General features: G+C 45.1%; 1 long non-coding RNA gene across 3 annotated transcripts in view; it reads right to left on the reverse strand.

The window, feature by feature from the left end:
- LOC108501626 overlaps nt 1–12,141 on the reverse strand; it is a 156,031-nt gene that overhangs the window by 64,721 nt on the left and 79,169 nt on the right. For 2 of the 3 annotated variants that reach the window (XR_001876232.1, XR_001876233.1), the window contains one exon: nt 610–660. This is a non-coding gene — a long non-coding RNA (uncharacterized LOC108501626). Of the gene's footprint in view, nt 1–609; nt 661–5,400; nt 5,482–12,141 lie in introns of those variants that run through there. The other variant, XR_001876234.1, reaches the window with a different exon arrangement.

Raw genomic sequence — 12,141 nt, forward strand, 5'->3', positions numbered from 1 at the left:
GCCTTAACGGGAGGTTTTTAAATACAACTCCCAGCTGTTCAGCACAACGAGGTTTCGTTTACACATCTCTAACAGCCACGAGACAGAAAAGAGAAACCCCAGCCTTAAAACACACATTATTTTATCCCAAGGGAGAGAACAGCAAGAATTCAGCTGAAGGGACTGGGTAGGATGACAGTTCTGCAGAGAAATATGTTTTCATTTCAGGATCCCCACAGATATTTTGAATTTAATTGTGTGGAAGACCACCGGGGTTTCTGCCTCAAACACAAACCAATCACCGAAGAAACAGCTGTGACGTGCAGGAAACCAATTCTAACGTGTTGAAATGGTTTCAAAGGAACCAAAAGGCAAAAAAATGGCAGGAAGTGTGACTTTGAAGCGTGCACCAAACTGGGGTTTGGGGCTCTGGTAAAAGGAGAAGTTTGCAAATTAAGTTATTAGCAGGGAGGGAGCTGTACAGGAATGATGTGGCCTGATCCAGATGGAAAGGGGCAGGTGGGAACAACAGGAAAACAGGTGTCATCCCTTCTTTTGGGGTGCTTGGGGAGCAGAACTGAGATTTGAAAGCTCACAACACACCTCTGAAGGTGTCCAGCACTGCCTTACCTTTCTGGAGGTGGGCACGTGGCTTGGGGGGTCACCAGGCTCAAAGGAACTCTGCCAAGAGAGAGAGAAAGAAGATTAAACACACTTTGCAGGTAAACTGGGGCCTGTTTTGACACAAGAAAATACTCTGTGCGTAAAAAAAAGACGTGAGATTTTAAATCAGTTCTGCAGCATTTAGTCCAGAAAATGCTCCCCCTGCTCCGTCACATTGCAGGACACAGAATATTTTGTATTCAGGTGGAAGAGGAAGGTTGGAAAAAAGGGAAAGGGTCAGATATAGGCAGGTAATAACAGGGTGGGTCTGGAGATCAACTGATCCCCCGTTAAATTAGAATTGCTGAACCAGGGGGAAGTAAACACAAGTTACTAAATTGTGCTACTCTGACACTTCCCATTCGGAGAGAACACATGAATCACGGAGAGGGCTGAATATTTGTCACAGCTGTGATTTCAGCATCAAAGAGAAATTAATTTTAGCTCAGATTCGAGGGGAGTTTCCAGAAAACTTGTCGGTTCAGCCAACCGGATACTGGACTGCAAGGGGAGCTTTCCCTGGGGTTGAAGCCACCCAAGAACAAGCCCTCAAAACGCCACGGGATGAAGAACGTGGTCAAGGGCCTTGGTGGCTTCGTGGTTGAAGGTGAAGCTCTCGGCACACTGAGGCATCACAAGCTGCATTTTGATGGGGTTTGGTGCTTTTCAATCGATGTGTGCACTGAACATTTTTGATTTCAAAGACGAGGGATCGTCAGCAATACAAAAATACCCAAATGCTGAAGCGCAGCTTTTCGGGTTTTCATGATGGGGAAAAAAAAAAATGATGCCCTGAAGTTTTTCTGCTCTCCAAAGCAGTGGGTTTTTTTTTTTTATTCTTGGCAGCGACAGAGCTCCAGTTCCACCCGCAGTCCTGACTCACTGGGAGTGCTGGGGAGGGGAAGTGGCCCAACTCCACGAGCCTGCACAGGAGGGAGAGCTGGCAGCAAAAAGGAATGGTTTATATTCCATAAAAAAAAAAAACAACCAAACACCGTGATTCTGGAGTAAACAAACTATTTGCGAGTTCAGATTGGATTTTACAGCAGAGCAGAGGAGACCTGAAACTTGGAGAGTGTCTAAAAGCTCAAAGCAAAACATTTGATGTGAAACAAAATGGTGCATTCAATTCCAAGTTAATCGTTTCTGCTGAGAAAAACGCAGACAATTCTGGTTTTGTTTTTAAAAGCGAATTTATTTTATTGTATATTGCTGTTCTTACAAACCCTGCCAAACACAGGCACACACAGAAGTAAATCCAAATTTTAACCCCCAGGAGTCCAGACTTTCCACACTTATTTGAAGCAGTAGCTGATGAAGACACTTGTATTTCCCAGATTCGTGCTACCACCCAAAACTTAAAAACGGCTCTAAATCACTCTAAAATGTTAAGAAGGATATTTTAGATGGGGGTTAAATCCATCTAAAGGTGATGTGAAATTAGGAGGAGGTGTCCTGGCTGCTCTGCCGTCCTGCCCACTCCTGCCTTCAGAGTTTGGCTCACTTTGGGGTGAATCAGTGCAGAAAATGAGGCAGCCAAGAACCGACTCCACAAAAACTCTTTTCTGCCAGCTGAGCTCCCTGAGCCAGCTCTGCACGGGGCAAACCAGCATCACAGGGGTTGGGGAAAGAGGAGAAAAAAAGATGCCTCTACAATTTTTTTCCATCAGCTCATTTTTCAATTCCTTATCTCCAACAGAAGACCCTCAGCATATTCCAGCACCCCTCTGTTTCCTACCCCTGGGCTCAGCTCTCTCCTTTCAGGTGCAAATAATCTGATTTTTAGCCCGCTGACAGAAGCTAGAAACAAAAAAACCTACTTACAATTTTAACATTTCTCTAAAGGATAAAAAGCAGTTACGAGGCAATTTATGCAGTTGTTGTTTCTGAAACATAAAGGAGGCTCAGATTATTCTCAAATGTATTTTTTTCAGCAGCTCAGAGTTTTTTCTCTGCCAACCTCTTATTATTGCACCTCCACTTCTCAGGCCCTGTGCATGCAGCGTTTTATGGATGAAGCCCATTGGATATTGCTGCAGGATTGGGCTCCAGCCCCACTGGAAGCTCAGAAACACATCTCCAGCTCTCACCCTCAGAGCAAACTGCTCAGGGAACAGGATTTAAACTTCCAATATCCCACAGGATGACTTGCAGGCAAATCACTGGGGATTGATCCGTCAGCTGCTTCACAGCTTGTGTTTAGCAAATACATTTTTTCCTGTGGAAATCCTGCCTAACAGGTTAAAAGGGGATTTTCCACTAGAAAACCCACAGCAAAAACTGAAGTGGAATTGCAGAAATAGCTAAAGCTGACCCGAGAGCCCTCCTTGCATCTCCAGCTGCACATCCCCACCACCTTCCCTGGATCTGAGCTCTGGAAAGCTCGGCCTGAAGGACAGGGAGAAAATCAGCGCTCGGTTCATCCCTGAGCTGATCCAGTGTCCGGCTGCGGGATCCCTGATCCCAGGGGAGGTGTGGGAGCGTGGGAGGAGGTGGGAGGACAGGTCTGGCCCCTTCCACACTTCGGGGCTGTAGCTGCAGGGAACGTTCACAGGAAATCTTCCTCCCAAAATAGGCGTTGTTCTTCTACACCTCCCACTGAACAGTGGGTACAATCCAGGAATACAGACTTTGGAAACGGTTTCAGAGGAGCTCTGAGGAATGTATCAAAAAGTCCATATGGTTTTGCCAAATCAAGTGTGCAGAACTGGGTAAATTTAGCCCTGTGCTGAAGATTTAAAATTTGTCTTGTTTGACCCAAATGGAAGGAACAGAGTCAGAGGGGACTCAGACACACATGGATCTGATAATTCCTCATCTTGGGAGGGGGGGGAAAATTGGTGAGTAACACATTATTTAATGTGTGGAAACAAAAGGACACCTCAGATCCCAAAGAAGGACCATGGAACATGAAAGCACTCCCCAGACAGGTCTAAATAATGCTACTTTCACATATTTAGGTGGTGAAATCACAAGTGACAAGCGGTTGGCGCTGTGACAGCTGGGCCCATGTTTCCAAGTTTTTCCTCCTGCAACTCAGAAGAGTGAAAGCTTTGTTTTAAAGGAAGGTGGAAATTCTTACAATGAGACAGGAGGTGACAGCTCCAAGAAAAAAATGACACCTTGTTCATTGTAAAAATCACAGGTGTTCCCAAGAGTGAGGTGTCAGTAAATAAGGAAAGGCTTCCCAAGTCTCCCTATTTCCATGTTCACTGGGATAGCTTAGCCCAGTGCTGTTCATGCCATGCACCTGGAGCCCCTGGAGTTATTACCTTTCTAATTTCCCTTCCATATCCAAAGGCCACCCCTCTGGAGCCTCTGGAAGCTCAAGGTCAGGCTCAATTCTTCGAGCTCAAGTGGCTGAGCTGTTCCATGCAGATACTTCCAGGAGCAAATCTTGAACCCAAACCGCTCCTTCTTCACCTCAGACCCTGGGGCAGTTCTGGGACCCCAGACCAGGACATGGAGGGGCTGGAGCATGTCCAAGGAAGGGAATGGAGTTGGGGAAGGGCCTGGAGCAGCTGAGGGAGCCAGAGGGGCTCAACCTGGAGAGAAGGAGGCTCAGGGGGGACCTTCTGGCTCTGCAACCCCCTGACAGGAGGGGGGAGCCGGGAGGGGTCGGGCTCTGCTCCCAGGGAACAAGGGACAGGAGGAGACGGAACGGCCTCAGACTGTGCCAGGTAAAGTTCAGGTTGGATATGAGGGAAAATTCCTTCATGGGAAGGGTTGTCCAGCCCAGGGCAGAGGTGGAATCCCCAACCCTGGAGGGATTTCAAAGCCCTGTGGATGTGGCACTTGTGGACAGGGGTCAGTGGTGGCCTTGGCCGTGCTGGGGGATGGTTGGACCTGATGATCTTAAAGGTCTTTTCCAACCAAAATGATTCTGTGATTCCACGATTCTGGAACACCTTCTGCCTCCCTCCTCTTGTCCCCTCAGTGATCAGAGGCTTTGGCAACAGTTCCCTGAATTCCCCTTAAGAAAGAAGAGGATCAGGATGCCTTCCAAAATCCCCTATTTTCTGGTATTCTTGCCACGTCAAAAAAGTGGAGGGTTATCAAGCAGCACATGCAACAAAGCCCCCCAAAATCACACAGTAACACGAGGTGCAACTAGAAAAAGAAGGGTGTTTAAGCACCACTACTAATTTCAGTATAAGAATGCAAAAGTTTTATAAAACTGAGTAGGAAACATCGAAAGGCAACCCCTGTGTGATGGGAAATACAGGAACTAATATATCCATATGAAAGGAGCAAAGGAAAGTCCTTTGCTGACTGAACTTGTAGATTCATCCAGAAAAAAAATTAAGATTTACAGCTCATTTTTAGTCACATTAAATGTATCTCCAGCCTTGTGGATGAAACATTCAGGATGTTGTCCTGAGAACAGTGAAATCTCAGATTCCGAGAACTTCAGGCGAATCCTGGTAATTTTACCTTCCAAACCTGCACTTTTGCACACCAAAAAAACATGAATATGCTTTTCAAAAATATCAGCCTATGGTTATAAAACTCTCCCCATCCTCTTTTCTGCCCCTAAACTTTAATTAAGTCCCCCCTCTGCTCCCAGGCAGCAGCAGCAGCGTAATGGCTTCAGAATATTTTCTTACAAACTTCAAAACACACAGACTCGCTGTGAGATGCAGCCTTTGAACTCGAGCTGCTTAAATAATCCCTTTTATTTTTATTTATTTTCGAAAATATCAGATTCTAATCCTCTCTAACCAAGTAATAATAATAAAAAAAAAAAAAAAAAGCACAGCCCTTTGGGATTTTTTCTTATTCTTTTTTGTGATGTTCGGTGATGGATCTACAGATTTCTCACATGAAAAGTGTTCACAGCTGAAAAAAAAAAAAAGAAAAAAGAAAAAAAGGCATAAAAATGGTTCTCCTCAGCAGATTTTGGAGAACTTTTGCAAAGCACTTTTCCTGACAGATGTAAAGCAAAGTAACCTGCCCGAAGTCACCCAACAGGTTGGGTTTCTGATGTGATTCTTTATGAATATCTGGAATAAACTGTGTTAGACCTCCAGGTGTGAATCCTAAACTGGTTTGGGTTGGAAAGGGCCTTAAAGCCCTCCAGTTCCACCCACCTTCCACTATCCCAGGTTGCTCCAAGCCCCCTCCAATGTGACCTTGAGCATTCCAGGGCTGGGGCAGCCACACACAGCTGAGTGTTTTTATCACATCCCATGTAAAATGTGAATTTCTACCCCTGAATTGTCCTATATTTTGCTGCTAAACAAACATTCTGCAGGAGAAGTGTGTTTGTATGAGTGTCTTTCCCACCAACACGAGCAAACATCACCTTCCACTTTGAACTGGTTTTTGAGCGGCTGAAGATTGATACATAAAAGTTGTGCTTTTATTTACTGTTGCAGAACAACAACACTCATGGCAGTTTTCGAAAAACCTGCACTTATCCTGCCTGCACTGCCTGCTTCTTTCAGATTCCCACGATGGATTAATAGAGCAGAGCCTGCTGTGAATGCAAGACACATTTCCTCACAGATTTGTTTGAAATATAAACTCAGTGCTTAGTTTGCTAAACATTTGTTTTCTTCCCATTCTGATATTTGGAAGGAAAATAGACGGCTCATAATTAGTAAAACATTCATTGCAGCACGAAATAACCACCAGTGCCTTTAATCTGTTGTTCAGAGGCTGCAGGATCTGGAGCTCTATAAATAATTCCTCCTTGCTCTTTTTTTTTACTTTTTTTTTTTTTTATTTGTACGAGTGGCAAGAAATTCTCGACTCTCATTTGATAAGGGAGGCTCGAGCACTGAATTCTTGAGGTGTGAACCAGGGAGGAAAGTTATTAGTTTTTATTGCTTGTCCACTGAAACAAAAGGAGGCAAATCTTAGACATCCAACATCAAAGGCAAAGCATTTAAGGCATTAAATATCTGCTCCTTGGCAGATATTTAATGGAGTCTCACGAGCCAGGGGTGGCAAACACGAGGACTGAGCTGCTGCAAACATTCCTCCTGTTTGCTGGTGGTTTGAGGGCCCAGTTTCCCGTTTCAAAGGCTGTGAATGGACACAGCTTTGCAGCTGCACGTGTGTCCTGGGCTGAAAAAGCTCTTTAATAACCCTGAGAGTGGGAACTTCAACGTCCTTCCCACCTCATCGTAGCAGGGGCTCACCAGGAACATTTGGGGTGGTGTTTCAGTGGGAATAACCCAATATTTCCAGTCTGAACATTCACATCTCTAGAGCTGCCTGATTCTTTTTATATATCTCAGTGGGTTTGTTCAGCCAGAATGTGCAGAGTATATATTCTGAATTACATGTAATTGTTAATTTGCAGCAGTGAAAATGAAAGGTTTGAAATAATGGTCCACTTTCCCTTGGCACAAAGCTGTTCCCACTGTCCAGATGTTTTCAGGCAAAGCCCTGGTGACAGGCTGGAGTGTGACACTTCAAAATTGCTCTTTCAGCAAGTGGAAACCCATTTTAATAAAAGTTAGGGAACGATCGTGGAAAACACAAAACCCTTCGGCTCTGAGAGTTCAACACAAAAATCTGCTCAAGACCTGCTTGGACACCTGGGATGGAGAATTGAACCTGCAGGTGTGGGACTGACTTGCCAATCATGTTTTGGAGGATGGGAGAGCTCGATGCTATTCACTTTTCAGTTCTGTCCCTGAGCCAAACACACCGAAGTAAAATTCTTTAAGCTGAATGAAGGGGAGTTTTTTCAGCTTCTGTCGAGTTTGTAACTCATGTTGGCCAAAACCAGGGGATTCTGTGGTGAAGGGCATGTGGTTTATGGGTTAGATATTCGTGGCAGGTGTGGGAGCTCAGGGTGACCGTGTCACACACCCACAGCTCTAAATCAGTTATCAGGGAATCATGGAGAGGTTTGGGTTGGAAGGGACCTAAAGATCATCCAGTGCCACCCCCTGCCATGGGCAGGGACACCTTCCACTAGCCCAGGTTGCTCCAAGCCTCATCCAACCTGACCTTGGACACTTCCAGGGATCCAGGGGCAGCCACAGCTTCTCTGCCCAACCTGTGCCAGGCCCTCACCACCCTCACAGGGAAGAATTTCATCCCAACACCTAATCTAAATCTCTCCTCTGAGCACTTTCAGAACCTTGCTAGAAAATTCCCAGCCGTTTTCCCAGGACTCTGGTGCTCCAGCAGCAGCAGCTGCTGTGTGTGCTCATTTTGAGGAGTGTTGAACATCCCGAGCAGGGAGGGAAGGCAACAGCAGCTGTACACACTCAGCACCTCTGAAAATAGCAGCTCCACAGCCTTGAGGGTCTCATAGGTGTGAGGAGCTCAATTAGAGGGAAATTAAAGCAGTTCCATCACTAAACTACCTTAAAAGCTGTTTAGACAAAGGATATTTAAGTTCGAATCTGCATGTTTTTAAATTCTTTAAATGACTTAAACACCAGGTAGCATTTTCTGAAGTTAAAATTTTGCACAATCTCAATAATATGAACAATATTACGGCAAATATTTATGCACAAAGTGTATATTTTTCTTTCAAAAAGGTGGTTTTAGGGGTCAGTAAACTCCTAACAAGCCTAACCACCCAAGTCACTAATTGAGAGATGATTTCTGGTCTGTAATAAGCAGTACAAATTAAACCCATTCATAACTTTGCATAAAGAATTCAAGCCAATTCATATTATTTATGTAAAATTATAACACTAAGGGTGTAAAAAGTCGTTAGACTTGAGATTTTGGCTGATGTCTCACTAAATAATTTGCTATTTGGATTAATGATTCATTAATATTTCAATCAAGCACAAGAGGTGGTTGGATGAGGTTTTAGTGGCTCCAAAAACCGAGGCCCAGAAAAAGAAGTAACCAGTCTGTGTTCTCCTAGAGGCAAAGAATTCCATATTCCAGGAGCACAGAGGTGCTCCTGCTAAACCCAACCCCAGATAGGTGCCAGCACCCCATTACTGTTCAGGCAATAAACAACCACAGCCAGTGAGTGAACCTGGTTTATAAAGGATGACTTTTGGGATTTGGAAATCTAGGGGAATTGTGGAGGGTTTCTTCCCTGTCACCTCTGCCATGACAAACTTCCACAACTGCGTCCATTTGTTTGGGAATGTGCAAAAAGTCAGATTTTCTTTTAGGTCTGTCACCTCAGATGAAGGTCAGGGCACTTCTGGCCTTCAAAAATAGGTATTTTAGAACCAGGATCACGAGAGAACTGGCAGTGCTGGGGCCATCTCACGAGTTCTGAGCTGCAGGAAGGGGCTGAGGAGTCTGTGAGAAAAATGCCTTGTAGAGATTTTCGTCAGCCAACTGATAAACTTCCTAGAAACATCATTCCCACAGGACAAAGACCTGATTCCCAAGCAATTTTGTAATGTGTGACATGGTAGAAAGTATCACACATCATAGATTCCAAAGAAATAATTCCAAATCTTAGGGTTTTGAAAGACTGGAGGAAAAAAGGGGGAAGACACCTTTTTCTTGCACTTTGATGCACCTGATGATGAGCTGAAGTCATGAGGGGCCAGCACGTGGGAACCAACACCAGGATGTGGAGAGTGGAGAACAAGATTAAACGTCACTGTATTTTCAATATCTCCACTTGTACACAAAATACACTTCCAGGGCAACCTGAATGGTTGCCAAATCAGTTTGACACAGATAGATAAACTGGAAAACACACACACTGTGGCACCTCCACCCCCTTTGTGCACCCTGACCTCAGGCCCTGCTGCTGAGACCCACAGGAACCCTGAGCCAGGTTTACTCTGTGGCTTAGGGAGGGCTTGCAAAGCCCCCTGCCAGGACTAAAGCATTGTGCCAAAGATTATTTCCCTGTGCTGAACCGACATTTATCACCCTAAAAGGTATATTTATCACCTGGAGAAGCACTGGGTCTGCCCAGCCACAAAGCTTTGGGCAGGCTGGGACACAGAGGAATTTTCAATGGAGTAACATGGGGACACTTCACAAACCATTCGCTTCTGGGGTGTTCATTCACAAACCAGTCAGTTCTGGGGTGTTCATCTGCATCACCAGGCAAGGAGGTGACAGCAAACATCCCAGCTGGTGGCCAAAAGCAAAGCCAACAGCTCCAAGACACGGCACAGGGTGAGGGTGGCTCAGCTCACACCCCTGGAGCCCATTTTTGGTGTCACTCCGTCCTCTGCTACCAGGGGAAAATCTGCATCTTTGCTCCACCAAGTTCCACTGCACTTTAACTCTGCTTTTCAGGAGAAAACTTCAGTGGGAGTAGCAGTAGTTTCACACATACAAAAGGAGCCCTATTTAAAAAAAAAAAAAAAAAGGGAAAAAAAAAGGAATAAAAAAGAAAAGGCTAAAGAAGCAGGAAGCGGAGGAGTAAATGACAGTGGTGGAGAGAAGAGATGTCTCCTTCCATTTAGACAGGCAGACATACTCTTGCAATTTAATGGATTATAAGGACTCAAAGATATTTACTGTCTCGCCACGTAAGTACATTCCAGCTCTTGATTTGCTTTTAGCATTGAGACCAGTCATATATTACATCAGTGTGCTCCTTGTTTGTTGAAATAAGTGAATAATTTGGGGAGGATATTCAATTCACTCTTTTTGCATTCCCTTGGTTCATCTGGTCTCAATTTCCACGAGATGCCGGTTGGGAAAACTGCAGCTGGAAGCACGTGGCCAGTGGGACAGACCGGTCAAGGGCTGACATTTTAGCTAATTTGCTGGGCTAGATGTTAAATTAATAACACACAGGCCGAGTGGTAACAAACTTGACGTGGTTTGGTGTGCAGAGTTCAGGGACACAGCTCAGCTGAGCCATTTCATGGCTCAAAAGGTGCCATTTCATCCCCTCTGTCCTCAGCCACGTGTCCCCATCCCATTCCTGGTACTTCAAGGCTTCAAGATGAGCCAGCTTTGGGGACTAAATTGGCCCGAACCATCCTCCTTTTTGGTAGTGTTGATTTTCTGCTGTTTTAGGGCTCTCAGCTGGCTCCCAGAAAGGTCAAGAAGTCAGCCCAGAAAATAAAGCACGAGCAGGAGCCAGGGAAGAGAGGAAGGAACAGATTGCTGCACCACAAACCCACCATCAGAGTACCTGGCAACGGCTTCACACTTGTCCTTCTCATGTAAAAGGAAATTTAACAGCTCTGAAATAGGTAGGAATCTTGTTCCTGCCGCTAAAGCCTGTGAGCTCTGAAGTGCCAACCTTCTGAAGTGCCGTGGAATAACGACTGTGGCAATTCCCCACAAAAATCTCTTAACCCATAATCTTTGCCTTCTATTACAAGGCTTCAAATCGGGCCAGTCAGAGGTAGCCAGTGAAAACAGAAACATCAGCCCTCTAAATTCCCATAATATCGACAAGAAACAAAACACACCAGTGTTTACTCCACTGCTTTGGCGTGGGTTGGTTTGTTTGCAGTCAGACCGTAATTTAAACCGGCTCCTCACATATTGATATGCCGAGGAAATAAACAGTAAATACTATTTCCAATCCATCTGTTTGACTTGTTACAAAAAGCAACAGTCAGAGGCTTTTCAGAGCTGGAGGTTTTTCTGTACAGAACCGAAGAGGGAACTGGGGGGTTGTTACACTCTGAGAGCCGTGTGTGTGTGTTTGGGTGTAGTGTGGTTCCAGTCTGACTTCCCAGCTGGTTTAGTGATCCCAGGTTGGACAGGGCTTGGAGCAATCTGGGAGAGTGGAAAGTGTCCCTGCCCATGGCAGGGGGGTGGAACTGGGTGATCCTTGAGGTCCCTTCCCACCCAAACCGTTTTAGGATTCTGTGATTCTCTGACAGAGTATAAGAGGCATAAATTAGGTGTTTGGGGGGGGCTTCACTGGAGTGAAAGAGAAGGGGAAAAGAAGCATAAATAATTAACGAATCTTCCCCAAATGTCTTTAAAAATACCAAAAACTGCCTAGATGAGAAGGGAAGAGCTGCCTCGTTTCAGTCCTTGTTTCAAAGGAGCAGTAAACACCCTGTGGCACAACAGCCTGGTGGGGCTTTTGGGGTTTGAAAGTAGCTTGGATGGGGCTTGGAGCAACCTGGGCTAGTGGAAGGTGTCCCTGCCCATGGCAGGGGGTGGAACTGGATGAGCTTTAAGGTGCCTTCCAAACCAAACTGTTCTGGGATTCCATGATTCCATGAAAACTGAAGCAAAGTGCCTTTCCTTGCCACATTTTTCTGGCACTCAGCAACTTTGTCTTACAGCAGGGACTATGCACAGGACTCCAAGAAGAATTATGTTTAAACAGTTTTGGCAAGTGGTCTAGCAGGGCACAGACACCAGAGAAGGGCATGGGGCACTTTTGTTCCAGTTAATCCATTCTCTAAGCCCAAAGAAAACCCTATTAGAAACAAATAAAGAAATAAATACATTAATAAATTAATAAATATTTAAGAGGGGAAAAAAAGGAAGAAAAAAAGAAAGAAGAAACAGAAGCAGCAGAAGAAGAAGAGGAAGAAAAATATGAAGAAGAAGGAGAAAAGGAGGAGAAGGAGAAGGAGAAGGAGAAGGAGAAGGAGAAGGAGAAGGAGAAGGAGA

Source organism: Lepidothrix coronata, unplaced genomic scaffold, assembly GCF_001604755.1.
Source record: "Lepidothrix coronata isolate B3197 unplaced genomic scaffold, Lepidothrix_coronata-1.0 Scaffold105, whole genome shotgun sequence".
Taxonomy (NCBI): domain Eukaryota; kingdom Metazoa; phylum Chordata; class Aves; order Passeriformes; family Pipridae; genus Lepidothrix; species Lepidothrix coronata.